Source organism: Prionailurus bengalensis, chromosome E2 (assembly GCF_016509475.1).
Source record: "Prionailurus bengalensis isolate Pbe53 chromosome E2, Fcat_Pben_1.1_paternal_pri, whole genome shotgun sequence".
NCBI lineage: Eukaryota > Metazoa > Chordata > Mammalia > Carnivora > Felidae > Prionailurus > Prionailurus bengalensis.
The window spans coordinates 58,616,456-58,643,961 of NC_057352.1; the positions used below are offsets into that span (position 1 = coordinate 58,616,456).

A 27,506-nucleotide genomic window follows, 5' to 3' on the forward strand; every position below is an offset into this window, starting at 1 on the left:
GGCACAGACAGAGCCTGTGGCCTGGTGGCGTGGGACGGCGGCTTTGCTCCCCCCACCGCCCCCCTCCCCGCCCGCCCGCCCGCCCGCCGTGTGGTCCCGGCGGGGACACGTGAGCACAGCCTGGCTCTGTTCTCAGAGCTGTGGGAGGCGGGCTGTCACCGCGGGAGCCAGGAGCTGGAGGTGAGCCCAGAAGTGGAGGACGGCAGCGGATGTCTGCGCCTTCGCCCCTCAGCACCAGGCCCTGCCAAGCCACAGGTGCCCCCCCAGCGCAAGCTGTGAGTGGGAGTCCACTGGGTGCAGGGCTGGGGCTGCGCGGGGGGGGGGGCTCTGCGAAGGGGCACGCAGGGCAGCAGAGAGGGGGTCTTCCGGTGGGGACAGCTGCCCCACCCTGTCCTGGGGGAGGAGTTCGTATCCAAGGCGACCTGCAGGTTGGTCCGGAAACCTCCCTGCACGGCCACCAACCCGGGGGCGTGGGTCCCGCCGGGTTTCCGGGCTGCTCCCACCATGGGGCAGGTCGTGCACTGCACAATCGCAGGGGGCCACGTGCCGTGGCCCAGGGTGTCTGTCCTGCCTTCTCCACCAACCACATTTTGATTTTCGGTTCTGAAATCCTGGCCACCTTTGATTGTAAGCCCGGAGTGTCGGTGGGATGGCGTGGGTGAGCGACTGCAGGTGACGGGCACGCGTGTTGGGCCGCACAGGGCGTGAGGGCTCGGGGCGCTGCAGGAAGCCGTGACCATCCCTCCCAGCACGCCGGGCATCCGATCCTCCTCCGGGATCCGTGTGTCGGGCTCCGTGGGCACCGTGCCTCCCTGCTCCCCGCCCCGTGCCCTCCGTTGGCCTCCTTGCCAAGATACAAAGTCCTCACTCTAGGACTCACCGATGGCCTGCGGGCCGAACAGAGCCTGGGGAGGGAGACGCCAGACGAACCCTCTCCCGGCTGTGTGACCCTGGGCCAACTGCCTAACCTCTCTGTGCTTTCGTCTTCTCGCCTGAAAAGTAGAGGAGATCGACTACCTCATAGGGGTGTGGGCAGATTAAGTGAGATAGTGACGGAAGGCACTTGGAGCAGGGACAGCGGGCAGAGAGGGCCGAGTGCTCTTCACTCCGCGTGTCCTGGGCAGAACTCCCAGCCCCCTTCTCGCCTCTGACCCTTGGAGGTCAGAGGGCGCACGGGGCGGGGGGCAGCAGCAGGCTTGGCCTGGGGTAGGCCCCGGATTCGTAAACACGTGCAGGGTCGTAGGGGGAGGCCTCCGTCTCTTGCTCCCTGGGAGCTGGGGGGAGAGGCGCCCCACCCCCGCCGTGGTGCAGAGTTTGCTAGAAGGTCTCTGCTGGTGTGCACGAAAGCACAGCGGCTGCGGCGGCCGCTCAGTCTTATCTCGGGTCTTCCGCAGACGGCCCTGTCCCCGGGAAAGGGGTTTATCGGCCTGGGCGTCTGCATCCCAGCGGGCTCGGGGACACATGTGGTCCAGCGGATTTCCCTGGGAACGGCAACCCATCCCCCCCGGTGCCAGCGGTCAAGGCTAGGAGGGCCGGGCCAGGGGCTAGAAAGGGAGGGAAGGGAGGGAAGGCAGAGGGGCGCGTCCACCTGACCTTGACATGGCCCCTTCCCCCATGGTGGGACCTGAGCCGCTCAGGAAGGGCCCGGCTTCCAGACCCCCTTCTCAGAGCCCGTGACGTGACGTTCCCTGGCGAGGGGCACTCGGTGCCCGACACGCGGCTGCCCGTCCCCTCAGGCCGTCTTTGGGCTGGCCTCCCAGGAGCAGCCAGTGTGGGAGGGTTGAAGCCAGAAGCCCATTTCCAGGCAATGAGCCGTGGGAAGGCCACCTAGCCTCCCTGACTCCCCCACTAGGGGCCAGGGAGACGCCTGCTCTCTTTGCTGGGACAGCAGCTCTGTGCTCGAAGCGTTTACTGCACAGGAAGGCCCATGCTTTGCACAGATTCACTCTGTGACTTCTCCCCATGACTCCAGGGAGGTATGCACGGTTATTGGCCCATCTGAGAGACCACAAGACTGAGGCCTGGGAGAATCGTTGCGCCCCGTGGCCTCGTACACGCCCCGGGTCTCTGGGCAGGCCTAGCAGGCAACTTGGGAATGAAAGTGGCCGCCTGTCCCAGTGGCCAGCCTGGTCCCCAGCTATGCAGGTGTGTCCGTGCCGTTCCACTGTCTCCTCCCCTCAGGGAGAGGTTTTACTAATCCGGTGGTGCAAACCGCCAGAGACAGGACCTCAGAGTTAAAATATCCAGGCTGGGAACCCAGCTCTGGCACGTGCTGGCCGGTCAAGCCTGGGCAAGGCCCCCGGCCCTCCTGGCCACGCAGGGGGCCGTGCACCCTTTCCTCGCTCCAGAGGACGCCCCCACCTCGTCCCTGCTGTGGCCGCTCCCTGGGAGCCTTGGGCCCCCCTTCCCTCCCCTGAGGTCTGTAGATGAAACCACGCTGTCTGGGGGCTTCCTGTCTACCTCTTCTTCTTTGTTTAATGTTACTTGTTTTTGAGAGACAGAGAGACAGAGAGCGAGCGGGGAAGAGGCAGAGAGAGAGGGAGACACAGAATGTGAAGCAGGCTCCAGGCTCTGAGCTCTCAGCGCAGAGCCCGATGCGGGCTCGGACCCACGAACCGCGAGATCATGACCCGAGCCGAAGTCAGACGCCCAACCGACTGGGCCATCCAGGCGCCCCTCCCGTCCACCTCTTCTAAAGTGTCCGTTCTTCCCCGTCACCCGCCTGTCCTGGGCACAAGCCACCACCCACTAGTGCGCCTAGCAGATTTTCCCGCTCACTGTTGGCAGCACAGCTCCAAGAGAGCAAGCATCTGTGTCTGCTTCTGCCCCCAGCACCCAGGGCAGCGCTCAGCGCACAGTAGGCCCTCAATAAATACTTGCCGAACGAAGGGATGGGTGTATCGGCAACACAGGAAACGGAGAGAAGGTTCACACCTTCCCTCTTATCGACTGTCGCCCCCACCTTGCTCCCGAAGAGATCCGCTAGGTGCCCCCAGCACATAGTAGGTGCATCCAAGTATCGGTTTCCTTCCCCTTCCCCCAGGTGAGCCACTGCTCAGTCTCCCAGGCCTCTGGTCCTTGTGGGACCGCTGAATTCTCGCCAGAGCAGAACCAGCTGCCCGTTCCTGCGGGCATTTCCTCCCGGCCCCTCCCGGCAGGTGCCGGCTCAGGTTTTGAGGCCTGGAACCCACTCCCTGGTGGGCTGGCAGACAGACCCCTGGCAGGCCATGAGGGAGCCTGGGCATGTGCTCCCCCTACAGCCTGACCCCGGGGCCTGGCCAGAGCCCCATGGCCACGGCCCAGGAGGTGAGGGAAGCAAGTGGCCTGTGGGCACTTCTGCTCCCGCTCCCTGGAGATAAGACCTTGGCAGGGTCCAGGGCACGGCCATCGAGAGGGTGCTGGCCCACTGGCCTTCCTGCAACCTTGCAGCACGCAGCAGGTGCAGGTGCATCGCTGAGGCAGTCCCGGAGGGCTTCCTGGAGGAAGAGAGATGGAGCTGTGACTTGAAGGATTCCAAGATGCAAAGGAAGTCGGTTAAGGTCTTGGAGACAGAGGGAGATGATTCTGGGGTGGGAGGGGGTGGTGCCCCAGGGCCTCATGTAAATTGCGGAGATGCTGGACCACCCCCCATGTCCCCTCTTTGCCCCTGGATCAACCCCATGGTCCTGCAGATAAGGAGACTGAAACCGAGGGGGGGGAGTCAAGGTCACAAGCAAGATAGAAGTGGGGGCGAGGTGAGGCGAGGGAGGCCCCTCCCCGCCCAGGTGCCCCCACCTCCCAGCTTCTCCCCTCTACCCGCCCCGCCCCCCATCTCCGTGGCCCTCCATCGTGATCCAGTTAAGAGCTGTATCGTGGACATTTGGTCTGAGCTCTATGCCACATGGTAACGATTTGAAATCCTGACATAAACACACTTAACAAATTGGCTCCATTGGGTGTGGCCCCGGATCTAATTAGATACAATTAATAGTCACTAGGGGCTCTGTGTCATCGGCCCCTGATCCATCATCCAGCCCAGAACCCAGCCCTCTACTCCTCCAGCCGGGAAGCGCGGTCCCCAGATGGGGAAGACTCCCTCTCCCCGTTCTTTGCATTTTATGGGGGGACCTGTGGGTTTCCGAGTGGGTCTGAGAACCCTCTGGTTTTCTGGTAACATCTCTGCAATGCATATGAATGCAACTTTTTGGTATCGAGATGGAATTTGCCTAACGTAAAACTAACCGTTTTAAGTATTTTGTAAATTATTTATTTTTGAGAGAGAGAGAGAGAACAAGGGAGGAACAGAGAGAGAGGGAGACACAGAATCTGCAGCGGGCTCCAGGCTCCGAGCCGTCAGCGCAGAGCCCGACGCGGGGCTCGAACTCACGAACCGCGAGATCGTGACCTGAGCCGAAGCCGGCCGCTCCACCGACCGAGCCCCCCAGGAGCCCCTAAAACTAACCATTTCATAGTACACGGTTCAGTGGCACTTAGTGCGCTCAGTGTTGTGTGACCGCCGCGTCTATCGAGTTCGAAACCATTTTCCCCGCCCCGAAAGGAAGCCCCCTTACCCATCAGCTGGCGTTCTCCTCTCCCCTCCCCCAGCCCCGGAACCACTAACCCGCGGGTCTGTGTTTTCTGGACATTTTGTATAAACGGCATCTACAGGACGTGATCTTCTGTGACTGGCCTCCTTCGCCAAGCACGTTTTTAAGGCTCATCCACGTGTAGCGTGAACAGTCGCTCGTGCCTTTTCCTGACTGAGTAATATTCCGGCGTGCGCGTCGATCGCGTATGACGTGTTCATTCTGCCGCTGGCGAACATGTGGGCCGTTCGCACCGCTTGGCTGTTGTGAATAATGCTGCTGCGAATAGTCGCGTACAAGTTTGACTTCCAGCACCTGGTTTCAGCGCTTTGGGCGATCCGCCGAGGAGTAGAATCTACTAGTCCGTGCGATTGACTTCATTTGAATTAACAAACGCGTCTAGAGCTCTTACTAGGTGCCAATTTAACATTCGCGACATCCCTAGGAGGCGAGCACCGTCAGCCGCATTTTACAGATGAGGAAGTTGAGGCTTGGCAGTCGGACAGTCAGGACTTGAACAAGGCAGCCGCACCACGGCGGGTCTCACTAACGCGGAACCGGGGCCAGCAGCTTTGGGACGGTGACTCACTTCTCAGGGCCTCAGGGCCCAGCACACAGGCCCGGCCCAGGAGGACTCACTTGTGGCAACCAGCCTTCGGGCGCCTCTTGGGTAAACCTGGGGCCGGTGTTTCTGTTTGTAGAGAGAAATGTCTGCACAGAGCACGCTGCCGATGGGCCCCTCTTCTTGTCCGGGGCACCCCGCTTGCCTGGGGGCCGGGCCTCGTGCAGGGCTAGCTGGGGGGGGGGGGGCGGGGCACCCAGAGAGGCCTCCCCGAGGCCCAGGAATAGACTCTGGCAGCGTGGGCTCCCAGCCGACTCCGCTCTCCAGGGCGCCTGCTCTCCACCGGTGCCTCCCCTCTGGGCAGGCGGGTGGGAGGGCAGGTTGTCCACTGCACATCAATCACACGGCCCCGGCCTGGCTGGGCGCCGCCCTCAGAATGTGGTTATCTCCCAGCCACACGCCGCCGCGGGGCCCCGGGAGCACAGGCGGCTCCAATGGCTTATCTCCCGTCTGGTGCTCCCTCCCCGGTCCCTGAGTCCAGCCTTATCTTGGCATCCCGGGCCTTTCCTTTACCCAAGAGCCCCGGCCAGGGCGGGACGGGGGCCCAGCGTGGGCACACAGAGCTCGCTGCCCGAGTGCACGTCCTCTCACCCTCGCGCGGACGCACGCACACGCCCCCTGCCAGGCGTCTCTCTCGGACACACACACACACACACACACACACACTCCTGTCTCAGGCTAGCCTGGGTGACTGCGGGTTTCCCTAGAAGCTGCCCACACTTGCTCATTCATGCTCCGTGGGTGTCCGTCTGCTTGGGGAGGGGAGCAGAAGCCAGGAGGAGACAGCAGCAGGGGCTCGAGGGTGGGGCTGGGATACGAAGGGTCTGCCACAGGGGCGCCTGGGCGGCTCAGTCCGTGAGACGTCTGACTTCAGCTCGGGTCACGATCTCGCAGTTCGTGGGTTCGAGCCCCGCGTCGGGCTCTGTGCCGACATCTCAGAGCCTGGAGCCTGCTTCAGATTCTGTCCCTGTCTCTCTCTGACCGTCTTCTGCTCACGCTTTGTATCTCTCTCTCTCTCAAAAATAAACGTTAAAAAAATTTTTTTTAATTAAAAAAAGTGTCTGCCATTAAAGAGATACCCCCACCCCCACCCCCGCCAAGAGCAGAAAGGCATCCCGCTGGAGATGGGAGGGCCCTGTGTGCCTCTTGCCTGCAGAGCCTGGGGGCAGAGGGGACTGTGGGTGCCTTGGCTCAGAGGCTGTTCTCACCGGTCCGTGGCCGTTCCCTGCCACCCCCAACTTTGGCTCAGATTCCGATTGCTTTTCCCCTCGGAATCCAGTTAATATCGACGATCCCTCTGGATCCGGGAGGCTTCCTTTTCCAAAGCAGCTTCCCAGGGCCGCCCTCCCCAGGACTCACCGCCGACCGAGAGCCGGTCTGTATTGCTTCCCTCCATGGGCAGGGACAGACTCAGAGGGGTAGGGATGTGCTGGTGAGGACCGCCCAGCCCAGGCCCCCTGATCCAGAGACCCCCCTCTGAGAGGAGAGGAATATGCCTCACGCTGGCTGAGCCCCGGCCCCCCGCTCCCCCACGCCCCGTGAGGATGTGGTCGTGCGGCAGGCTGGCCTTCATCCGGCAAGGGTCGGGCTCCGCTTGGAGAACCTCTCACTGGCCCTGTAATGTGGCTGAGACGCGGGGGCGCTGGCTTCCCTCCCAGCTCTGCTGTTTACTTGCTGTGTGACCTCAGACCAGTCTCTTGACCTCTCTGAGCTCTCATTCCCACACCTGTAAAACGGAACCGCCAAAAGCACCCATCCCGCAGCCTCACCCGCGAGATCGCGTGAGCTCCTGCTGGTTGTTCAGCGATGGGGCTGCACAGAAGGGACACTGAGCAAGGAGTCTCAAACATTAACTTGAGAAAAGAATTTGGGAACCTGTCCCTCATCCCCGGAGACCTCCCTTTTTCTTCTCGTTCACGCTGGGACCTGTGCAGCCAGAGGCTCAGCCCCCAGAAGGGCCAAGAGCTCACAGCCAGGCGTGTGGGTAGAATGTTCTGGATGCCTGGCAGGCTTCATCTTCGGGGACTTGATGAGCTCTGGTTAATGAAGCCCAGGGGCCTCCTGAGGAGACGCGAGGTGGAGGGGTGGGGCCCAGGAGGGACGCACATCAGGCCCCACCCGAGTTTTATTTCTCTGCGTCTGGAGGGATCTTTGGCAGGTGACCAGGTGACCGGGCCAGGGCGGGAGACCCGCCTCCGCTGGGCCAGGTCAGCGAGCTGGGCGCCTGCCCCCGCCCTGCCTGGCACAGCCAGATGTCTCCGGAAGCACTCCCTGTCACGCCAAGCCCTGGCGGCCTCTGCCAGATGGGAGACAAGCCCCTTCTCGGCCGGGAGGCCCTTTGCCCCAGCAGAGCAGGGCCACTTGGGCAGGTGTTTGGGGCGGGGTCTGCTGGGGGGGTGTCCGGGCAGGAGGCCGGTGTCTCACAGCACGGCCCCCACCGTCAGAGTCTGCCGTCGCGACACCCGGACGGGGACTCCCAGGTGCACGGAGTCAGGGCCCGGTGGGAGACGCTCGCCCCCTGCCCCCACCCCTGGCGATCGGCCCCTCCTTAGGGTCCCTGGGGAGCGAGGCAGGCGGCAAAGCCGAGAGCCACAGCTTAGGCGGAGGTCTGGCGGCCAAGCGGCCGGGGGGGGGGGTGTCTGCAGCCTGGCAAGTGGCCACCCCCACCCCAGGGTCGGGCTGGCTGCTGATGGATGGTAATGAGACCCGGGGAGTCTGATGAAGTTCATTTTTCACCTGTGCGTGCTTTTGCCTCCCCGCTCTCTCGAGGCAGCCGGTAATCCATCCCGGAGCCCTTCAGAGGCCTCGGCGGTAATGGGGTCATAGATCACTCCCTCGTGGAGACAGCTGGACAGGGGAGCCGAGCCATTAGGAATGACCGCTGGTGACCCGCGGGCCAGAACGCTCCGGCTCTGGCTGCAGCTCCAGACGGCGGGAGGCTGTCAGGGTCGGCTCGTGCCCCACGAGGGGGGCAGCGGAGGGGGGGACACTCCTCCCCGAGGTGGGAGCTCCTGGGCCCAGGGTGACGCCTGTCCGGGGTCCCCAGTGTCTGGGTGACAGCTGCCCGTTGGGTCAGGGTCTCTCTGTCAGGTCAGGGTCGACAGGTGTCTGCTCAGGGCCCACCCCCACCTCCCACCCTGTTTAAGTTCGGGCGACGGCTGACGGCAGGCGGAACCCCTCAACGTGCCGCCTTGCCCCAGGAGCTCAGCGGTGGGGCAGGTGCCCCAGGTCGCCCTCGTATACAGCCCTCCTGCCCCAGAACCGGAGGGGGCAGCTGATTCTGAAGGGGGCAGAGGGCCCATCCCGCCTGGTTGAAATCCTGCCCCGCTAGCTCACTTGCTGTGCAAATGGCAAGTCCCGTCATCCTCTGCGGCCTCAGTGCCCCCATAGGTAGCGTGGGACAGTAACCCAGGCCTTGCGATGGGGCAACGAGCCATTGTGTGGCATGTGCTCCCGACAGCACCAGGCACCTGGCACGCTGGATGTGGGGTCCGGTCTTGTCGCACCATTGTTTCACAGCACAGGCTTGGATCCCGGCTGTGTGACCTTCCAGGAGATCCTTACCCTCTCTGGGCCCCAGCCTCTCGACCTGTAGGATGGTGACGAGGGGACTCAATGGGCTGATTCGTGAAAAGCCTTGGAAGGGAGACTTCACGGAGCTCAGTGCCCCGGAAGGATTAGCTCCCCACCGCCCCATGCTACCCTCCTGGGATGCTCTTTCCAGAACCTTCTCCTGGGGTTCTCATTATCAGACTCCACCCCAGTGGTGTGTTGGGGAAGAAGAGGGGGCCAGAGCGATATTCCTGGAACCCGTACCTCGGCTGGGTCGACTTTGGGAGGGGCCGCGGCTCCCCCTACGGTCACCCCTACCCAGCTGGGTTTCCGGAAACGGGCGCCTAAGGGCTGGAATGATCAGCCCTCCCTCCCCCCCCCCCCCCCCGTCTTCTTTCCAAGCCCCGCCGGTTGGGCACCCCCTCCCGCCTCGCTGCAAGGGCCCAGGTAGGGTGAGCCTGTGGAGACGCCTCTGGCCCCTCCCTCTGGCCCCTGTGGTGGGCAGGCGGTGCCCTTGGCCTCTCCTCCAGGACCAGTCAGAGCCTGTGCTGGGTGTGCCTGGGTGAGCTGGGCCCACAATGGGTAGTTGTGTGGAACCAGAGCTGCACTGGAGAGGGAGGGAGGAGGGCCTCCCGGTCAGCGGGCTAGATGCTGGGAGCCAAACACTCCTCGAGGCAGCCCTGCCGTGACAGGGCATCTGTGTGGGGAAACTGAGGCACAGAAGCTTCTGGGGCCCACCGGGGCCACGCAGCATCACACACGAGATCCTCTTGTGCCAGCTCCCCTGAGTTCTTGCCGCTCTGAGTAGGGGGCACTCTGGAACCACCTGGAGGCCACAGAGAGCCGTGCGGGGTGACCCCATATCGTGGTCTCGGGCGTGAGCTCCCCCCAGCACCTGAGGGGCCAGCCTCCGGGCCCAGCCTAATTCCTACAGCAGCCAGCTTCCCAGAATCGCCCCTTCAGTGTCCGGCCTCCTCACCCCTGACCTCCTGTGGCCCCGTCTCTCCTGGTCCTGCTGAGGGGCCTTTGCACTTACTTGGAAAGGGCCGGGAACTCCCTTTCCCCGGAAGTTTGGCGTGACTGGTTCCTTCTGCCCTTCAGGCTTCAGCTTAAATGTCACCTCCTCCATGAGGTCCTTCTGGGTTGCCTTCCCCAGAGAATCACTCACTCTCTTCTCACCTTGATTTGCTTTCTTCCTCCTCCTAGGCGCTAATGACCCCACATTTGCTCATCTGTCGATTTCCCCTTTTTTAAAAACTCTGCCTCCCTTGGCGAGAACGTAGGGGTGGGAGAGCTTGCCCTCCCCTCTGTGCACTGGTGTGCCCCCAGAACGTGGGATAATACCTGGTAGGTACGTAGTAGGTGCTCAGTAAACACAGGCTGCCCAAACCGGTGAATGGAAGGACGGGTGGCCAGAGGAAGAAGGAAGGAAGGAAGGAAGGAAGGAAGGAAGGAAGGAAGGACGGACGGACGCCTTAATGGATAGATGGGCGGGTGGAAGGAAGAAAGGAAGAGAGAGAGGCAGACAACATCGAGGCTTCTTCCCTGGACCCGATTCTGCCCATCGATGAGGGACAGCGCGGGGAGGGGGCGTGGGCTATGACAAGGTGGCGGGAAGGCGGGTGAGACGAGGCGCGTCCAGGCAAGGCCACAGGTGCATCACGAGTCCCAAAAGGTGGAGGAAAAGCTGGGTCGCATGGAGTCCTCTCTGAACCTCGAGTGGCTCTTGCTGACGGAGAGAGGGAACTGGGCCCGAGGCCTCCCAGCCAGGTGCCGGCGGAGGAGTGGCCGGCTGCCAGGCACCAGCTTGGGCTTGCGTCGCCTCGTGTGAAGCTGTCTGATGCGGCAGAGCCTCGCGGGGACGCTGCCAGGGTCACAGCAGGGCCCGTGGGGGCGGGGAGGGGGGGTCACGTGGATTTGCATGGGGTTTGCGTGCAGGTGGCCTGAGACCCGGCTGTTCCAAGTCCCTTCGGGTGGCCCCGTCTCTGCTTTTCTTCCTGCCCCCCGCCCCCCGTTTGTCACCCTTCCGGAGACCCCGAGACAGGGAGCAGGAGGCTGCCTCCGGGATCTCCTCTCCTGTGTCAATAAGAAAGATCCCGGGCAGTCACGAAGCCCTTCCTGCCGAAGCCCCCGTTCCCGGGTTAGCACGAAGTCCTCACAAAGCACGTGCCGCTGTCCCCATGTCACAGAGGGGCACACGGAGGCTCAGAGAGGGGCGTCACGCGGTGGGGAGGCGCTCTGTGCGGACTGGGGCCCGACGGCTCCCAGGGACCCCGCAGAGCCAGGCCCTTTGCCCTCTTCCACGGGAAGAAACGGGCGCTGAGGAAGCCTGAGGGGGTCGGGGCATTAGCGCCAGCGGCTGCTCCCCGGGAGGGGGGCGTGTGCCAAGACGCATCGTGCTCCCCCGCGGACTTCCGTGTCCCCAGAATCCGGGACTGTGGCTGGCAAGTGGTGGGTGCCCAGTGAGTGCTTAGCGCCTGTCGTTTTGCGAGTCCACAGACGCGGCCCTGCCCAGGCGGGAGGACACCACTCGGGTGACCGGGGTGGGGGGGGGTTGCTCAGCAGGGGTTGGAGGCGGGGGAGGGGGTGGGGTGGGCTGTTTGCCTTCAGGCAGGGACGTCCGGGTCAGGGTCAGACCTGCCTGGGCGGGCGGCTGAGCGGGGCCACGGCCTGGCCAGGGCGGCGAGCCCCCCGTGAGCCCGGATTCTGAGCGCCGGCGCTGGGTCCCGCCGTATAACAAGATGATGGGTTAGGGTCAAGCTGTGGTCCCATAACTTGTTGGGAGACGTTTCAGAACAATAAAGGTGTCCGGCTTTATATCCGCTCGTATTTTATCCCGGCTTTAGCCTCTCCCGCTTCCTTGCCTTGGATTTACTGTGCGTCTATTTTAAACGGGGGGAGGTTGACTCCAGCGCTCCCCGGCGGTGCCCGTCCCCTCCTGCCTGCCCTGGGGAGCCTGGCCCGTCACGCTCCCGCGCTGGCCTCCGCCTGCTGAAATATTTACCTCCGGGCGCCTCTGACAGCCGAGCTGTCTCCTGAAGCAAAGGTGATTGGCCCGCCGATGTTGCGACGTGGCACTTTGTGTCTGCGCTCGACACGCAGCACGCTCCCCTACGGCTGGGCCGGCCGGCGGGGCGGGCGCCGCGGGGAGGCGACAGCGGGCCACTCGATCACGGCGGCGCCCCGGGAGTTGACGCCGGGAGGGCGCCAGGATCCCCTTTTCCCTTCCCCGCCCCGGGCTGTCAGCCCAGCAGGCTCCCGGAGCGGCCGGGAAGGAACACGACAGACCCACGACAGACCCACGACGGAAGCGGTCAGGGCAGTGGACACGGTGCGGGACTCCGTGGGGGACTCTGCCGCGCGCTGTAGGTTTACGGGCGCGTTTCGCACCTGCCACCCGACGAGACGGGCGTTTTCGTCCCTTGTCAGTTGGAGACGCTGAGGCGCGGAGAGAGAGGCAGGCGTGCTGCGTGAGTGTCCTGGGGCTGCCGTGACCAAAGGCCACGCGCCCTGCGGGAGGCGGGGGGCGGTGTTGGAACAGCAGAAACGTGTCCCTTCACAGTCTGGAGGAGGTGTGGGCAGGCCTGCGCCCCTCCCAAAGGCTCCCGGGCAGGATCCCTCCATTCGCTCCCAGCTTCTGGTGTGGCCGGCCATCCCGGGTGTCCCCTAGCTGGTGGCCGCATCCCTCCAGCCTCTGCCTTTGCCTTCACATGACCACCTTCCCTCTGTATGTGTCTACGGCCAAAATCCCCCTCTTATATGGACGGCAAGCCTTAGATCAGGGCCTCCCTGGTCCGGTATGACCTCATCTTAATTATACGTGCAAAGACCCTATTTCCATCTAAGGTCACACAGGTTCCAGGTGGACATGCGTTTGGGGGGGGGCACAGTTCACCCCAGTATGCTTGCCCCCAGTCACGTTACCAGATGCTGTTGGGCCCTGCTGACATCTGCTAAGCCCGCCCCAGAGCTCACCCTGTAGAGAAGTCCCTAGAACCCGATGGTTCCCGGATCTCTTTGCTCCGCGCTGTTAGCTGGCTATGCCCCCACTCCGGGTAGGGGGTGACATCCCCGGGAGCGACTCCTACCCAGGAAGGAGAGACGTTGGTGGATAAAACCCCTCCTCTGTGTCCTTGCCAGGGTCCCCAACAGGCCTGTTCTAGGTGGCCCCTCTGTGGCCCTCCTCCCTTCCCCATCTCACCCTTTCACTGCTTCCCATCCTGGAATCTCCTCACAATCAAACCCCTGGCACCTGAATCCTTGTCTCAGGCTCTGCTTCTGGGGGATTGCAAATTAAGACAGTACAAACACTAAACATAACAAAACAGCCCACAGGGGTAACTGAGACTGTTTAACCATCTAATGCCCGCAGCAGGCCCAGGGGGCAGGGTTGCCAGACTTAGAAAGAAAAACAAAACAGGAGCCCAGTTACATCGCAGCTCAAGATAAACAACGAATACGGTTTTTTGTACAAGTATATCCCGTGTAACATTTGGGATATACTCGTACTAAAAACTACTTTTTGCCTAGGATAGGGGAGGGGTGACGGAGAGTGACGGCTGACGGGAGTGGGGTTTCTTTCTGGCGTGGCGTGTATATTCTAGCGGACCGTGGTGACAGTTGCCCAGCTCTACGAGTAGGCCAAAAACCGTGGAATTGCATACTTCAAATGGGTGAATTATATGATATGGGAATTGGCTTAATAAAGCTGTTACATTTCTGTGTTATTCGGTGTTTATCTGAAATTTAAATTTCACCGGGTACTCTGTATTTTATCCGGCAACCTTGTCAGGGTCCCCAATTCACGGATGAGAAAACTGAGGCCCAGCCAGATAGCACAGCCAGGAAGCGGCAGAAGGGACTGGACCCCACCCAGGTGATCGATCGGCCTCCTTAACGATTAGGGAACGCTGCCTCTGGGAAGCCGGCAGATCTCCCGGGGACGCGGAGTCTGAGGCCAGCAGGGGAGACAGAGGCCAGGCGGACGGACCCCCACAAAGACACCTTTCTGTCCACCCAGAAGTGGGGCCTGTGCCTCTCAAGCGGCCGAATCCCGGCGTGGCTGGGCTTCCCTCTTCTCCCCTCTGTGCCTCCTTGGGCTTGGCCTCCTCCCTTTGACAGGACTGCAGGCTGGTCAGAGGGAGGAGGGTCGGACAGAGTCCAGGCAGGTGCCGCGGCTGCAGGCCAGCGGCTGAAACCCTACAGCTGCCTCCCGGAGCGCCCGAACCTGAGGCGTGCCACCCAGAAGGGGAGGAACACGGTCGCCTCAGCTGGGTCTGGGGGCCCCTGGCCGCGTCAGGCCAGAGGGGAGGTGGCGGTCTACACCCTCCCCGGGCCGGAGGCCGCACGACCTGATGTCTGTGACTGACGCATCACCCCCTTTGAGTCTTGCTGGCAGTGGTGACTGACGTCACACAGCTCGGGCCCGCACGGTTCCTGGCACACGGTAGGTGCTCAGGACCTGCTGCTTCTCTCTGGAGCTGGAGGGCTGCTGGGGCCGCCCGAGGGTGTTCTGTTTACCTCGTTTGCAGAGATGACCCCCCCCACCTGTTGCTCACGGAGGCAGGTCTGGAACCTTCCGGGACAGCCCTTCTTCAGGCTGTGGGTGATTTGCAGTCCCGCAAAGGCCGTGGGAGCCACACCTGTGAGAGAGCAGCCGACTCCAGGGCTCTAGTCCTTTCGGGGGTTCTGGTCCAGCACCAGGCGGCCCCCCAGCCTGGTGGCTGGGCCTGAGTCAGGGGCTTGCAGCGCCCCCCCCCCCCACCTCCCCGCCACCTCTCACCCTCCCCCAGCAGGTGGGCGTCATCGCAGCCAGAGGGCAGCGGGGGCTTGGCCGCCAGCCCCGGGGTCCCTTCATGCTGGTCCCACCCTGTCTGGGGCCCGACGGAGGGCTTTAGGTCGTGATGCAGGCAGCAGTGGAATCCGCCGCCCGACCCCCCTCCCAGGGACCTTCCCGATGCTTCTGCACTTAACGTACCTGCAGGCAAAGGAATTAATGAAATGCCCCCACCCCTCGCATCAGGCTGGCGGGCCTGTTTGCCGGCTGCCGACTTGGGGGTTTGGGTCGTGCAGTTTTGCTGGCCTCCCCAGGACAGTGACTCTTGAACCGCCTGGCACAGGAAGCTGGCCTCCAGGTGGTCCAGGAAGGCCCCTGTCCTGCCTGCTGCCCACAGACTTCCTCGAGGGTGGGAGCCGGCCAGGGGGCAGCGGGAGCGGGACGGAAGGAGGTCAGGGCCTGAGAAATGAAACGTCCGTGAATGTAGGCCCGGCACTCACAAAGTAGGGCAGAGCCATTAGAGCTCATTAAAGTTTAATACCTGTCGGAGCCCCTGTGGCCCCGGCAGACACAGTTCTAATGTGATGGGTGGAGAGGGGAGTTCTCAAACCATCGGGAGGCGGGGGGCTTGCTTTGCTCCTATGAACAGGAAGAGGACAGTAAGGCTTTGAGCTCCACCAGCCGCTGATTGGGTGGGCTCTTGGGGGGGGGGCGCGGGTCTGCCCCGGGACTGTCCCCTGGGGCTGCTGTGTTTGTCCCGGGCAGGCCTTCCTCTCCTCTCCCTCCTCGGTTCACCTCGGGGCTCCTGGCCCTGCGGCAGCCGGGTGTGGGCTCCCCCTGCAAGCCCCTGGGGGACTCAGCATCAGCTCAGCTCATCTGTCTTAGCCAGAGTGGAAAACCCCTCATCTCCCCCCAGAGCACGTTTTCCTGCAGCGAAGTAAATCTTCCCCGTCCCGTGTCCCACCGCCTGCAGGAAGCCAGCCTTCCCTGGGCACGGAGAACACCCTCCATGCCGGCCCCGCCCCCTTCCATCAGCATACCGAGCTCAGCCGAGGGCAGGCTGGAAGCATCCTGGAAGTCTTCCTGGAGGAGGTAGCGCTCTAGTCGGGTCTCGAAGGACATGCATGGGAATTAGCTGGGAATTCGCAGTCGGGGACGGTGAGCATGTGGGGAAGGCAGAGGCGTGGGCGCGTCGAGGAAGGGAGGCTGGGGGGTTGGGCCACAGCAGGCGGCAGCAAGGTGGGAGATGAGCCGGAAGGAGGGCCTGGGGCGAGTCGGGGCCGGCCCTGCATGCCAGGCCGAGTTTGGACATTGCCCTGACCCCTGGTCTGAGAATCGAATGGATCCAGCTCGGAATAATCTAAGCCTGGGCAGCCAGGACTTGAGGAGAGTGTTGGCTATGGAGCGTGTTACAAAGAAAAGGAAGAGACAGATTATGACGTCCCTCCCGAGCAGCAGGCTCTTCCGTGTGAGAAGGTTGGCATGAGTCTCCCCATCTCACGGGTGGACAGACTGAGGCCAGTGCGCGGGTCCAGTCTGCCCTAGGGCGGAGCAGGAGGAATGCAAAGGACCGTCTCTGGGCGGGCAGGCCCGGCCGTGCTGGACGCAGGCTGGCATGTGCACCAGCCGGAGACACCCTCCCGTGGCCGGTGCCCAGGCCTGCGGCTCCGGCTTCTGGCCGGGCGCCATGCCCAGCCCTCACCGCAGCGGCTCCAACGCTCCGTTCTCACCAGGGCTCCCCAGAAAACCCTTTGCATCTTTCGGCTCACCCTTAATAAATGCTCCCTCCATCTGTCACCTCCGCCCTCCCCTGCCCACACTCTCCAGGGGCCTGCCCAGAACAGCTCCGAAATCATCCACCGCCTGCCTGCTCCCGGCTTCCTCCTGGCCCGCTGCCGCCCTCCCCGCGCCGCCCTCCCCGCGCCGCCCTCCCCGGGCCTCAGCCCCGTTCCCAGCCTGGCCCGGAGCAGAGCGAGCCCAGAATAGATCTAGAGAGAGGGGAAAGCCACAGCGTGCAGGCCTGCAGAGGGATGTCTTGGGGAGTCCTGCGGGACCTGGGGTCGCCCCAGACTAGACCCGAGACCCCCACCCCGAGCACGGTCCGCTGAGCTCCGAGGTGCCCTGGGGTTTTTCCTGCTTCCTCTGGAACGTTCTCTCAGGTATTAATAGGGCTGTGGAGAGCGTCCTGTCAGCCCCGGGCAGTCTGCTCCCAGCCTCGGCCCGTCCTGCTCGCTCACAGCTCACGGTCCACAGGGAGGCCCCCCTCGGGTCCCCTGGGAATAAGATGGGGTATAGACAGCCCCATGCCTTCAGCCCCAGCCCCCCAGCCTCTTCCACGCAGGCTCAGGCGCCGGTGGGGGGAGCGGGCGAGTGTATCTTGTTTTAAGAGACAGGAAACATTCGGCCACAGGCCCCAGCGCAGACGGGCCCCCGAGTGAACTCCAGACCAAAGCAGATCTGCCTCCCCTGTGGTGCCGGCTCCCTGCCCGAGAGCCCCGCAGCACCCACTGCCCGCCGTGTGCGGGAGCCGCCCCCCCACCCCCCGCCCCCCGCACCCCTGCAGCCGCGGCCAGAGGCCCTCTGCCCACCGCCAGGCGCCAGCCGAGGAACCCAGCTGGCCCAGGGCCCTGGCGGTGCTCTCCACTCCCCGACTTGAGAAGGGGGAGGCTGTGTGCGGTCTGGGGTGGCCGGGCCATTTCTGAGTTGTCCCAAGGGCTCGGGGCCACCGTCTAGGGACTGCCCGCCTGGAACGGGGCTGCGTGGGGGTCACAGGCCCACGGGGGGCTGGAGCCACAGGAGGCCATGCCTAGAAAGCGGGCTACCGCCTGTGACCCTGGAGGCAGCGAGCTTCAGATGACAGGGAGAGGGAGGGAGAGAGCCAGGGACCAGGAAGGGACCAGCTGGCTAAAGCGGGATGCAGGGGGGCGTATGGAGCCAGCACCCTGGAGCCCTCCCTGGCTCCCTGGCTCCCTGTGAAGTCCTGTGGGGAGGAAAGGGAGGGGTGAGGCTTGCCTTCCTCACACACACAGTCCTCATACCTTCTCTTGCCCCCTGACAGAGCAGACCTTTTCCCAGACAGGGAAGTAGACAGCAGCTCAGAGAGGCAGAGTGTGGGACCCAGAGCCACCCAGCAAGGCTTGCCGGCCCCAAACCCCTGCCTCTGCACACACACACACACACACACACGCACACACACACGCACACTCCTTTGTGTCTGCCCCCTGCTATGGGTGTGGGGCTGTCCCTTCCCGCCCCACAGCCCACAAGCAGGTGCCTGGTGGCCGTGTCTCCTTGCATCGTCCCCGCCCAGAGCACGTGGTCCCCGTGGCCCGTCTCTTGGAGGGACTAATTCTGGAAACGGAGCCCTCCTCCCAGCTTCTGGAGCTGTCACGTCCGAATTCACGAGGTTCCAAAGTCACCTTCTGGGCAGGGAGCCTAGGTTTCTGACTCAGCCCCTGGGCCTCCCCAGAGCTTCTGACAGCGAGGGCGGCACCACCTGCCGGCCGAGCCGCCATCTGGCCCCACTCAAGGACACCCGTCAGCTTCACATCTGGGGCGTCTTCGCTCCAGCTTCTCTGGGGACCTGCTGGCCTTGTGCTTCAGGATTAAAATGACAAGGGAAGGGAGCCCCTCCGGCAGGTCTGATTTATTTCAGGCGGTCCCCTGGGACCCTCCCCGAAGCCCTCACGGAAGGAGGCGTGAGGCTTCCACAGCGAGAGCTGCCCCCCACCCCCCTGCAGTCAGCTTTACAAAATCCCGAGGCCCGGGCTCCATCCATGGACCAATTACTTTAGAAACTCCAGGTCAAAGCTTCTGGGTGATTCCGCGTGCCACCCAGGCGAGAGCCTCGTGTAGATGCACGTCGGCATTCAGCCAGCTGGCTGCGGTTCAAACCCCAGGAAGTGGTGTTGCCTCTCTGTGCCTCAGTGTCCTCATCTGCAAAATGGGCGTGGTGGTGGTACTGACTCCCACGGACGGTGGTGAGGGTTCGATGAGTTAATGCACGTGAAAAGCCGAAGTGCCCACTGGGTGTGTGGGGTGGGAGTGTTAGTAAAGTCATTCTTCGTCACAGGGGGAAGCCGGGCAGAGACGTGAGAACCCACTCCCTCCCAGGTCAGGAGGCGGGGGCTTGGAGGTGGCCAGGCTGGGTTCAATCTGAGCCCCACTGCTGGCTGCCTTTGGGAAAATGGTGGCATCCCCGTCCGCGTCTGCAGAGTGGGGATATACCTGTCGCCCAGGGCTGTGGCAGGAATAGATCGAGGTAACACAGACCTCAGTGTCCCCAGCTGTGAAATGGGAGCGTAGGCTAGGATCCAGAGACCAGTTTCAGACGCCTGCGACTCCGGTGTCGTAGCTGAGAAGGCGAATCGGACCGCTCAGCCTGATGCAGGTTCCCGGGCCAGGGGACAACGTCCCTCCCTGTCGCTCGGTCCTGCTCGGAGGAGTGCGTGCGCCTGTGTGTTCAGATGTGTGTGGACACGTACGTGACGAGTGTGGTGTGCAATTGTGCATATGTGGCCACGTGCCATGTGTGACTCGTGCACGTGCCGTGTGCACAAATGTGTGTGCTCCATGCAAATACGTGTGTGTGCGTCTTTGCACACGCATGTGGATGTTGCGTGTGCCGCGCAGTCAGGGGCCCTCCCAAGGGGCGTCGGCCTCCCCTCCTGACCCTCACACTCACAGGGAGCTGCCTGGTTCGAAGGCCCGGCCAGGGTGCCCCCCAGATCCGAGCCCCCCGCCCCTGCCCGCCACCCCGATAGGGGCCCCAGAAAGCTGTGCTTCCAAGGGGGGTTCCGTCCCCAGGGGCTGCAGGGACCTCAACCATGTCTCACTGCAAAACAGTAAGCATTTGGCAAAGGATAAATAAAAAGAACAGGGGTGCCTGGGGGGCTCACCAGTTAAGTTCAGCTTCGGTCAGGTCATGATCTCACAGCTCGTGGGTTCGAGCCCCACGTCGGGCTCTGTGCTGACAGCCGGGAGCCTGCTTCCGATTCTGTGTCTCCCTCTCTCCCTGCCCCTCCCCTGCTCATGCTCTCTTTCTCTCTCTCTCTCTCTCTCTCTCTTTCTCTCTCAAAAATAAATAAAACATTAAGAGGAAGCAGAAAACAACTCCCACATCCCCACACCGGCCTCGGGAGGAAGGCATTGCCAGCATGGCTGTGCCCCCTCTGAGTTCCCTCTCCCCCGCCTCTGGTCCCCGCAGGCTCCTGGATAAGCCTTACCGGTTTTCCCAGCTCTCCTGCCTCGCTTTCCTACCAAGCTTTGTTGGCGTGAGTTCACTGAGCACCTGCTAAGTACCAAGCATTGCCCTGGGCACGGGGGATACAGCAGGCCCTGCCTTGTAGGTGCACGAGTGCAGGTGTTCTAGAGAGTTCGGGCGAGGAACAAGCAAGGCACATGCGCGAGGCTTCTAGAACGACCCCTGCAGGTAGGAAACGCTGTTCACTCCCACCTCCCATTTTGCCGGTGGCCGAGAGGTCACTGCCGGCCAGGGGCAGACCCTGGACCCATAGGCGTACCTCGCAGCCGGGCTCCGGAGAGCTTGCCCTGGGAGCAGCGCCCGTGGCCCTGGGACCCGTCGGGTCAGCTGCCGCAGGCAGCGGCCCCGAGTGAACCCAGGCAGCCTGGGCGTCCTGGCCACCCTGAGCCACCGACAGTTAGCGATGGCGTAACCAAGCCGGCACCTTGAATAATTAATGCCAATTCCTCAAAAGTCAAGAAAAAACATGGAATTGGCCACCGAAGATTGCGCCAGCCCTCCCCCCTCTGCTGAGACTTTGAGATCATCAACGGTAATGGGAAGGCCCGGAGTGCGTGTGCGTGTGTGTGCATGTGTGTGTGTGACCGTGGGGGTGGGGTGGGGGGCTTGGAAGGAGACTCTGGCCCACCGGGCCCAAACCACGCAAATGCCTGTTTGCAGGAGGAGGCGGCTGGGCCTGAGGCCTGCTTTGCATACCCAAATGAGCTGGAGTGCAAATCCAGAGACCCTGCACTCCTGTGGCCCCCCAGGGACCCCTCCCTGCCCGAGACCTGCGCGCGGGTTCCAAACCGCGGGCGTGGGAGTGCGGGGCAGGCGGTGCCCGGGGACAGGAGCTGGCTCTCTGACCCCCGCCAGGTGGGCGCGGTGGCAGGGAGGGGGCCGTGGGGACCCCGCCCGGGCAGGAGAGAGAGGGAGTGAGCCTGATGTCATGCATTATTCAGCAGCTCCTGATTTCGCATTATTCTCCCTGATACCTTTACAACCTGTCAGTAAATAAAAAGATTCTACATTATTTATAGAAACGGAGCAGAATTGGCCACGAGGATTTAGTATTGCTATTATTAGAGAGTCCTTGGGACCACGGGGACGGGGTGGGGCGGGGGGGGGGTCAGAGACACTGCCGCCCCAGCCGGAGGGGAGCGCAGTTTGACTTGCCGACCTCAAAGGTACGTGGCTACCTTCTTTGGGGGCGCCCCCCCCCCAAACTCAGGCACCGGCTAAACCAGCTGGCCCGGAGGCAGGTGGCTGTCTACCTGGCTGGCAGGTGGGTCCCCCCCGGGGAAGACTGACACCTGTCCTGGCAGCCCGGCCCCTTCCGGGGGCAGGCGGCCGTGGCTGCGGCCACAAGGTGGTGAGAGGCGACCACCCGGGAGAGAGAAAGGGTGCTGGGTGCCCCGGGGGCCGTGTGCTGAGTGAGGCATCGCAGGACGTGTAGGAGGCTCTCCTCCCCGAGTGTTTATGGAGCACCTTCTGTATACACAAGGCTTCGCTCACAGCATCCGGGACAAGGCGTGTGCCTCCCAGGCGTGTGTTGCGTTGACAGTCCCTTTGTCCTCCCGCTGTCAGGCCGCGGGTCCAGTGGGGGTTTTGGAAACAGCAACGGCCCACCGTTCAGAGGACAGACGACCTCTGGTGCCCCACTCTCCACGTTCACAGACGCTGGATCCTGCCCCGGGGCAGCTTGCCCTGCTGAGTCCTGGGCTCCCATACGAGGCACATGCTGCTGGGCAGACTGACCACCAGCCTGCTGTGAGAGCAGCGTTTCTCGGTCTGGGTTCCAGCAGCTCGCTCCCCGAATCTTTAACCGTTCCGCTCTCTGTTCTTTTTTTTTTATAGAATTTTTTTTTTAAACGTTTTATTTATTTTTGAGACAGAGAGAGACAGAGCATGACCGGGGGAGGGGCAGAGAGAGAGGGAGACACAGAATCGGAAACAGGCTCCAGGCTCCAAGCCATCAGCCCAGAGCCCGACGCGGGGCTCGAACTCAGGGACCGCGAGATCGTGACCTGAGCCGAAGTCGGACGCTTAACAGACGGAGCCCTCCGCTCTCTGTTCTTAAGGCAGTCTACATGTAATTAATACGAGCAGATGCTGGCCGCGGACGACCGCCCTCTACGTGAGCATTTCTGGGGCGCTCGGGGCCTGCGTCCGCGCCCGGTCACTTCCCCACGGGGCTCGCCTCGGGATGACCGTGAGTCCTGAGTGCCGCACGCTGGGTTTCTCAGAACCGGAGCCTGGTCGGAGGGGGCAGCCATCTCCCCCACCCCCCCGCCAGTCCTCCGGTCCCCAACCTGAGAACCCCGGGCCCAGAGAAGGCAAGAACTGTATGCCGTTCCCCCGTGAGCCCAGCGTTCGGCACACAGTGGGTGCCCTACGGTGTCTGGTGTGGAGTTGGGCAAGAAAGGTCCCCGTCCTGGCGGGGGTGGGGGGCAAGCCTGTGGGTCCCCAGATGGGAAGCAGCCTGCTGTCGGGACCACAGCATTTCCCAAACTGAGCCCAGATTTCCTGCGCCAAGAACCCCCCCCCCTCCCCCACCGAGCTGTGACCCAGGTATCGGCTGGGACTGTGGGCTTATCTCTAGGACCCGTTTCCAGCTTCACTGGCAGGACTCGGCTCCTCGAGGGCTGTTGGAGCGAGGGCCTCAGTCCCTTGCTGGATGTTGGCTCGCGGCCTCCCTTGGCTCCTTGCCACGTGGCCCTCTCCCACGTGGCGGCCCCCAGCGTGGCAGCCTGCCTCATGGAAGCGAGAAGCCGGGAAGGCAAGAGAGCAGGCGTCGGCGGGAGAGGGGGGCTGCGGTCTCCGTAAACTCATCCGGGCGGGGACGTCCAATGTCGCTTTGCGCTCTGCTCCCTAGAGGTCAGTCCCTAGGCCCAGCCCCTCGCTGAAGGGGCCCGAACCCAGGACGGGGGAGGGTGGGGCGGCTGGCCAAGCAGTCCCAGCGATGAGCATTCCGAGAACAGAACAGAGGGTCGCCGAGCCGGTTGACCTTGGGGTGTTGACGTGTGTGCCTTGCTTGGTGTTTACGGGGTCACCACCCCGGGGATCGTCGGGGATTCGGGGGACGGGTCTGCTAAGGCACGGGGAGCACGAGGTGAGGTCGAGGGGCTCGCCCTTGGCCTCTGCAGGCAGCGCCCCGCCGGCCCCCCTGGCCCTCCGGGCGTCGGGGTGGGCTCCCCCATTTGTGGGCCCAGGTGCCTTCCCACGGGCCTGCCACCCACGCCACGGCTTCAAGCCCCCGTTGTCCCAGCAGGTGTCACTCGGGAGCCCCCGATTCGCGGATGAAGTGATTAGGGACGTAAGGGGAGTGACTACAGGATAGGAAGCCGCAGGCTCTAGACCCCGCGTCCTGGGGCGACCGTCACAAACTCCGTGGCGGAAGACAACAGACATTTACTCGGTCACGGTTCAGGAGGCCAGGAGGCCAGATGCAGTTCGCGGGTGAAACCAAGGAGGGTTTCCTGGTGGCGGGGGTGCTCTGGGGCATCGGTCCCTGGCCTCTCTCGGCCGCTACGTCCCGGCCTCTGAAGCCAGCCTCGTCCAGCCTCTGCTCTGTCCTCACGTGGCCTTCTGTGGCCATCAAGGCCCCCTGTGCCTCCCTCTTAAAAGGATGCATGTGACTGCATTTTGGATGATCCGGGCTAATCCCCCTCATTCAGAGCCTTAATTTCACCACACCTGCAGACTCCTTTTTTTTTTTTTTTTTTTTTGGTTTTTTTTTTTTGCTCTATATGGTAGCGTCTTTATCCTGGCCCTAGGTTCCAGGGCTTAGGACATGGACATCTTTGGGAGGAAGCCAGCCCTGGCTTCCATTTGTTCAGGTGCGGTTGCAAAGCTGAACCCTTGACCTACGCGTACGAGGTCAGGTTTCTGCCGACGGCAGTCCTGGCTTCTGGAGGGTTCCGTGCGGCTGGGACCCGCAGGGGACACCCTTCCGAGCCCCAGCTGCTCTGCTTGCCTCATGGCTGGCCCGGGGGGGTCGGATGCTTGTTCCTGTTTGACGGCCCTTGTGTTTCCACACATCCTGCCAAGCAGCTGTGACACTTAGTGGCTGTCATGCTCCAGTGGGTGGCTGGGTCCCTGGCCCCCAGCCCCAGGAGGGCAGAGCCAGGCGTGGGGTCTGCACGGTAGCAAACAGCACGGGGAGGCTGGCTGTTCCCCCCCGCCCCCTCAGGCAGGAGCCCTGTTTTCTGAGCTCCCCGTGGGGGGGACTATGGGACGCCTGTGTCCTGAAGGAGAACCCGCGGTAGCTGGGGTGTCTGTCGGGGGTTGGGGGGGGGCGATGAGCAGCTTCAAGGACTTCTACCCGGGAGGGGCGGCCCTGGGCACTAGAACGGGACGTTGCTGAAGACACGGAAGATCGATGTCCCCACCTCCGCAGCTGTCATCCCTGAGGACAGCAGGCCGCTGCTGCAGTTGAGTTTGGAAAGGCCGCCTTTAACCGTGAGTGTCCGTGGCACCTGATACCAGGGGCTATAGTCCCGGGGTCCCTGTGGCCTCCAGACTGCCTTGTCCATGCACTCGCTGACAATTTTTCTTTTTTAACATTTAATTAGTTTTTTTTTTTTTAATTTTTTTTTTCAGCGTTTATTTTTGGGACAGAGAGAGACAGAGCATGAACGGGGAGGGGCAGAGAGAGAGGGAGACACAGAATCGGAAACAGGCTCCGAGCCGTCAGCACAGAGCCCGATGCGGGGCTCGAACCCACGAACCGTGAGATCGTGACCTGAGCCAAAGTCGGACACTTAACCGACGGAGCCCCCCCAGGCGCCCCACACAGTCGCTTTTATTTATTTATTTGGGTTTAATGTTGATTTATTTCTGAGACAGAGACAGAGCATGAGCAGGGGGAAGGGCAGAGAGAGAGGGAGACACAGAATCTGAAACGGGCTCCAGGCTCCGAGCCATCAGCACAGAGCCTGACGCGGGGCTCGAACCCACAGACTGCGAGATCACGACCCGAGCCGAAGTCGGACGCTTCACCGACGGGGCCCCCCGGGCGCCCCACACGGTCATTTTTAGCACCCGCTTCCAGAGCATGGGTATCTGTATGTTACACGCACGTATGTACCGCGCTGTCCCAACAGCCTGGGGGCCTTAGAAAACTGACCCCAGAGGAGGAGTTCAGAAAGGATTCAGACATTCGTTGAAAGAACCGTCCCTCCCGGAACTCCACGCTCCCTGGCCTCGCCGTCAATACCGGTGCTCCGCCGCTGAGACGTCGGGCCAGACGACGGGGGCCGTCCAGCGTTTCTCACACGTTTAGGTCTGCAACCCCCAGTGCGACGTTTAGGTTTTGTATTGCGACCCGGGCCCCGCGTGCACAAACGCATCCTTGACACAATGGGTAACGGACTCTGGGGTTTTCCGCGGAAAAACGTCTTAGCCCATTCGCACAGGCCGGCCTCGCGGCCTCTCCACGGGCCTCCCGTTGGCAGTCTGGCAACAGAGGTGCGTGGGCTGGTGCCACGGGGCTTCGGGGAAGGGACAAGGTGCTGTGAATGAGATACGAGTAGGTGTGAGTAGACTGAGGCTTGGGAGTCTCGTCTCCCCCACCGTCCGGAATCCCGAAAGGGGAGGTGGGTCCTCCTCGGGTGCACACGACATCAGGCGCTTGGAAACTGCGGAGTAAGACCGTAGCGATGAGTGAGCGAATGAATGAACCGATGGACCCATGGTGGAGCCAGCAGGTGCCCAAGGTGCCCTGGAGGTGGGCCGGCACAGGCAGGGGCGGGGACCCCTGCGCCTGGGTGTCCAGCCCAGCCTCCCCGGCCCTGCTCCTGCTCCCGCCCCCACCCCGGGCTGAGGCCCACAGCCACCCCCCACCCCACCCCCCGCCGCCCCTCCCCGTCTCCCCCGCCAGCCACAGTCCCAGTCCCCAGCACACCCTCCCCCGGCAGGCGGCCTCCGTCGACCCCCGTCACTGGGATCTGCTGTTTGAGAGAAGATTCGCTCCCTCTGCCGTTGGTGGACCCGCAGCAGAGCCGGGGAGAGCCGGAGGCAAGGCCCCCACTGGCCTCCGGAACTTAACGGCTTGTTCCCCTGTCCTGAAGGTGCTTTGCTGCCAGCCTGGCACTGACAGTTTTATTGGCAGGCGGGCCTGCTAGAAGGATTGTAGGCTATTTACAGTGTTGAGGCCATGGCTTTGCGAGGAGACAGTTAACATAAATTCACATGATGGATCCGTTATCACGTCATTGAACTTGTGGCGGACCCATCGAAGGCCAAGCAATAACACACTGTTTCCTGGGTTTGCACAGCCCTGGGATACATTAAATACACTTTATTTATGGCTCACCACCGCTGCACTGTGGGCAGGAGAATGCAGCTTTTGCAACTACCGTCTAATTTTATGATGAGCATTAAAGCCGGGCCTATAATTTGCACCTTTTTATTCATTAGACAGTGGTGCAGCCATAAGTCAGAAAGGCCCAGGGGTTTAGATGCAGATCCAGAAGATAAACTATTGACAAGCCAGATGTATTTTTACATTAGAGCGCCTTTACAATAGTTTATGTGGAGAGTGGAATATAAATTGCGTTATTAAATATGAACCACTCTTGCAGCCAGTGCTTGTGAGCAGAGGGAGGGAGGGGGCTCCGAGCCCGGCGCTGGGAGGGGCCGCCTAATTTCTCAAGGTTGAACGTGTAATTCTGCTCCGTGGGGTGGTTTTTTTTTGTTTTTTTTTCTCCCCCTTCGGACCCCACGTGGGAGCAAACGGCGTGATGGGCCGGGCTGACCCGCTTCTGCGCAGGCGGAAGTCGGGGTTCTGCTTTCCGCCCGGCTCCTTCCGGGGAGGGGGCTCAGCTGCCGGGCCAGGAGGGCCTGTGCCCTCGGGAGGGACCGCGGGCTGACGGCGGGGATGGGTGCCGCCTTGCTGACCGGACGCACGGTGCTCCTCTGATTCGTACCGGACGTTCCAGAAGCCGGTGGCATTCCTTGCTAGGACTCTGGCGGGAATTTGAGGGCTCCCGGCGCCGCGCTTTGGCAAGTCCCTGGGTTCCTGGTCCTGGACCGGCTTGGCGGCCCCAGAACTTGCCTGTCGCCTAGGGCTCCTCAACCCTGCTGCTGTTGACTTGTGGGGCTGGGTCATCCTCCGAGGGAGCCGTCCTGTGAGCTGTGGGATGTCAAGCGGGGCCCCCCGCTCGGAGCCACTAGCCCCCACGCCCCCAGCAGCCGCGTCCCTGTCCCCCACCGTCTCCTGGGAGCGAAGCAGCCCAGCCACCGACAGATCCCGTCGGGTGGCTCAACTTACTGTCACCAGACCCAGGTTCACGCTGCCTCTCGGCCACCGTCCCCGCTGTGACTTTGGCTTTCTTGGCCTTTGTGTCCTCACCTACAAAAGCACGGGGTCAGAGTACATACGGGGTTTCTGGCTTCCCGGGCGCTAAGTTCCGCTCATTCTAGAAGGAGTGGCACAGGTGTGTGGGGACGGCTGCAGGACTCCCACCTTGACTGCTGGCCCCAGCGTCTCCGTGAGTGGGTTCGCCAGCTCTGTTCCCCCTGGGGAGGCCTTGGCCACATGTGGTCACACGCTCAGGTGGCATCCCTAGGAGGCCGATCCCGAGTCCAGCGGGGCTGGGTAGGGCTCAAGGCCCCAATATTCATAAGGTTCCATGGGGCTTGATTGGGGTTCTCAAAATTTAGCGTCATCAGCACCCCCTGAAAGGTGGGTTGAAATCCGTGTGGCCGGGCCCCAGCCCGGCCTTTCTGACTCCGTGGGTCGGGGGG

The 27,506-nt window shown here is 62.6% G+C and overlaps 1 protein-coding gene and 1 long non-coding RNA gene across 6 annotated transcripts in view; both read left to right on the plus strand.

Moving 5' to 3' along the window:
* GSE1 (Gse1 coiled-coil protein) overlaps positions 1-27,506 on the plus strand; it is a 391,234-nt gene that overhangs the window by 153,946 nt on the left and 209,782 nt on the right. The window lies entirely within an intron of this gene.
* LOC122494564 lies at positions 327-4,973 on the plus strand. The gene is made up of 2 exons (XR_006300204.1): positions 327-974; positions 1,006-4,973. It is a non-coding gene; the product is annotated as an uncharacterized LOC122494564 (long non-coding RNA).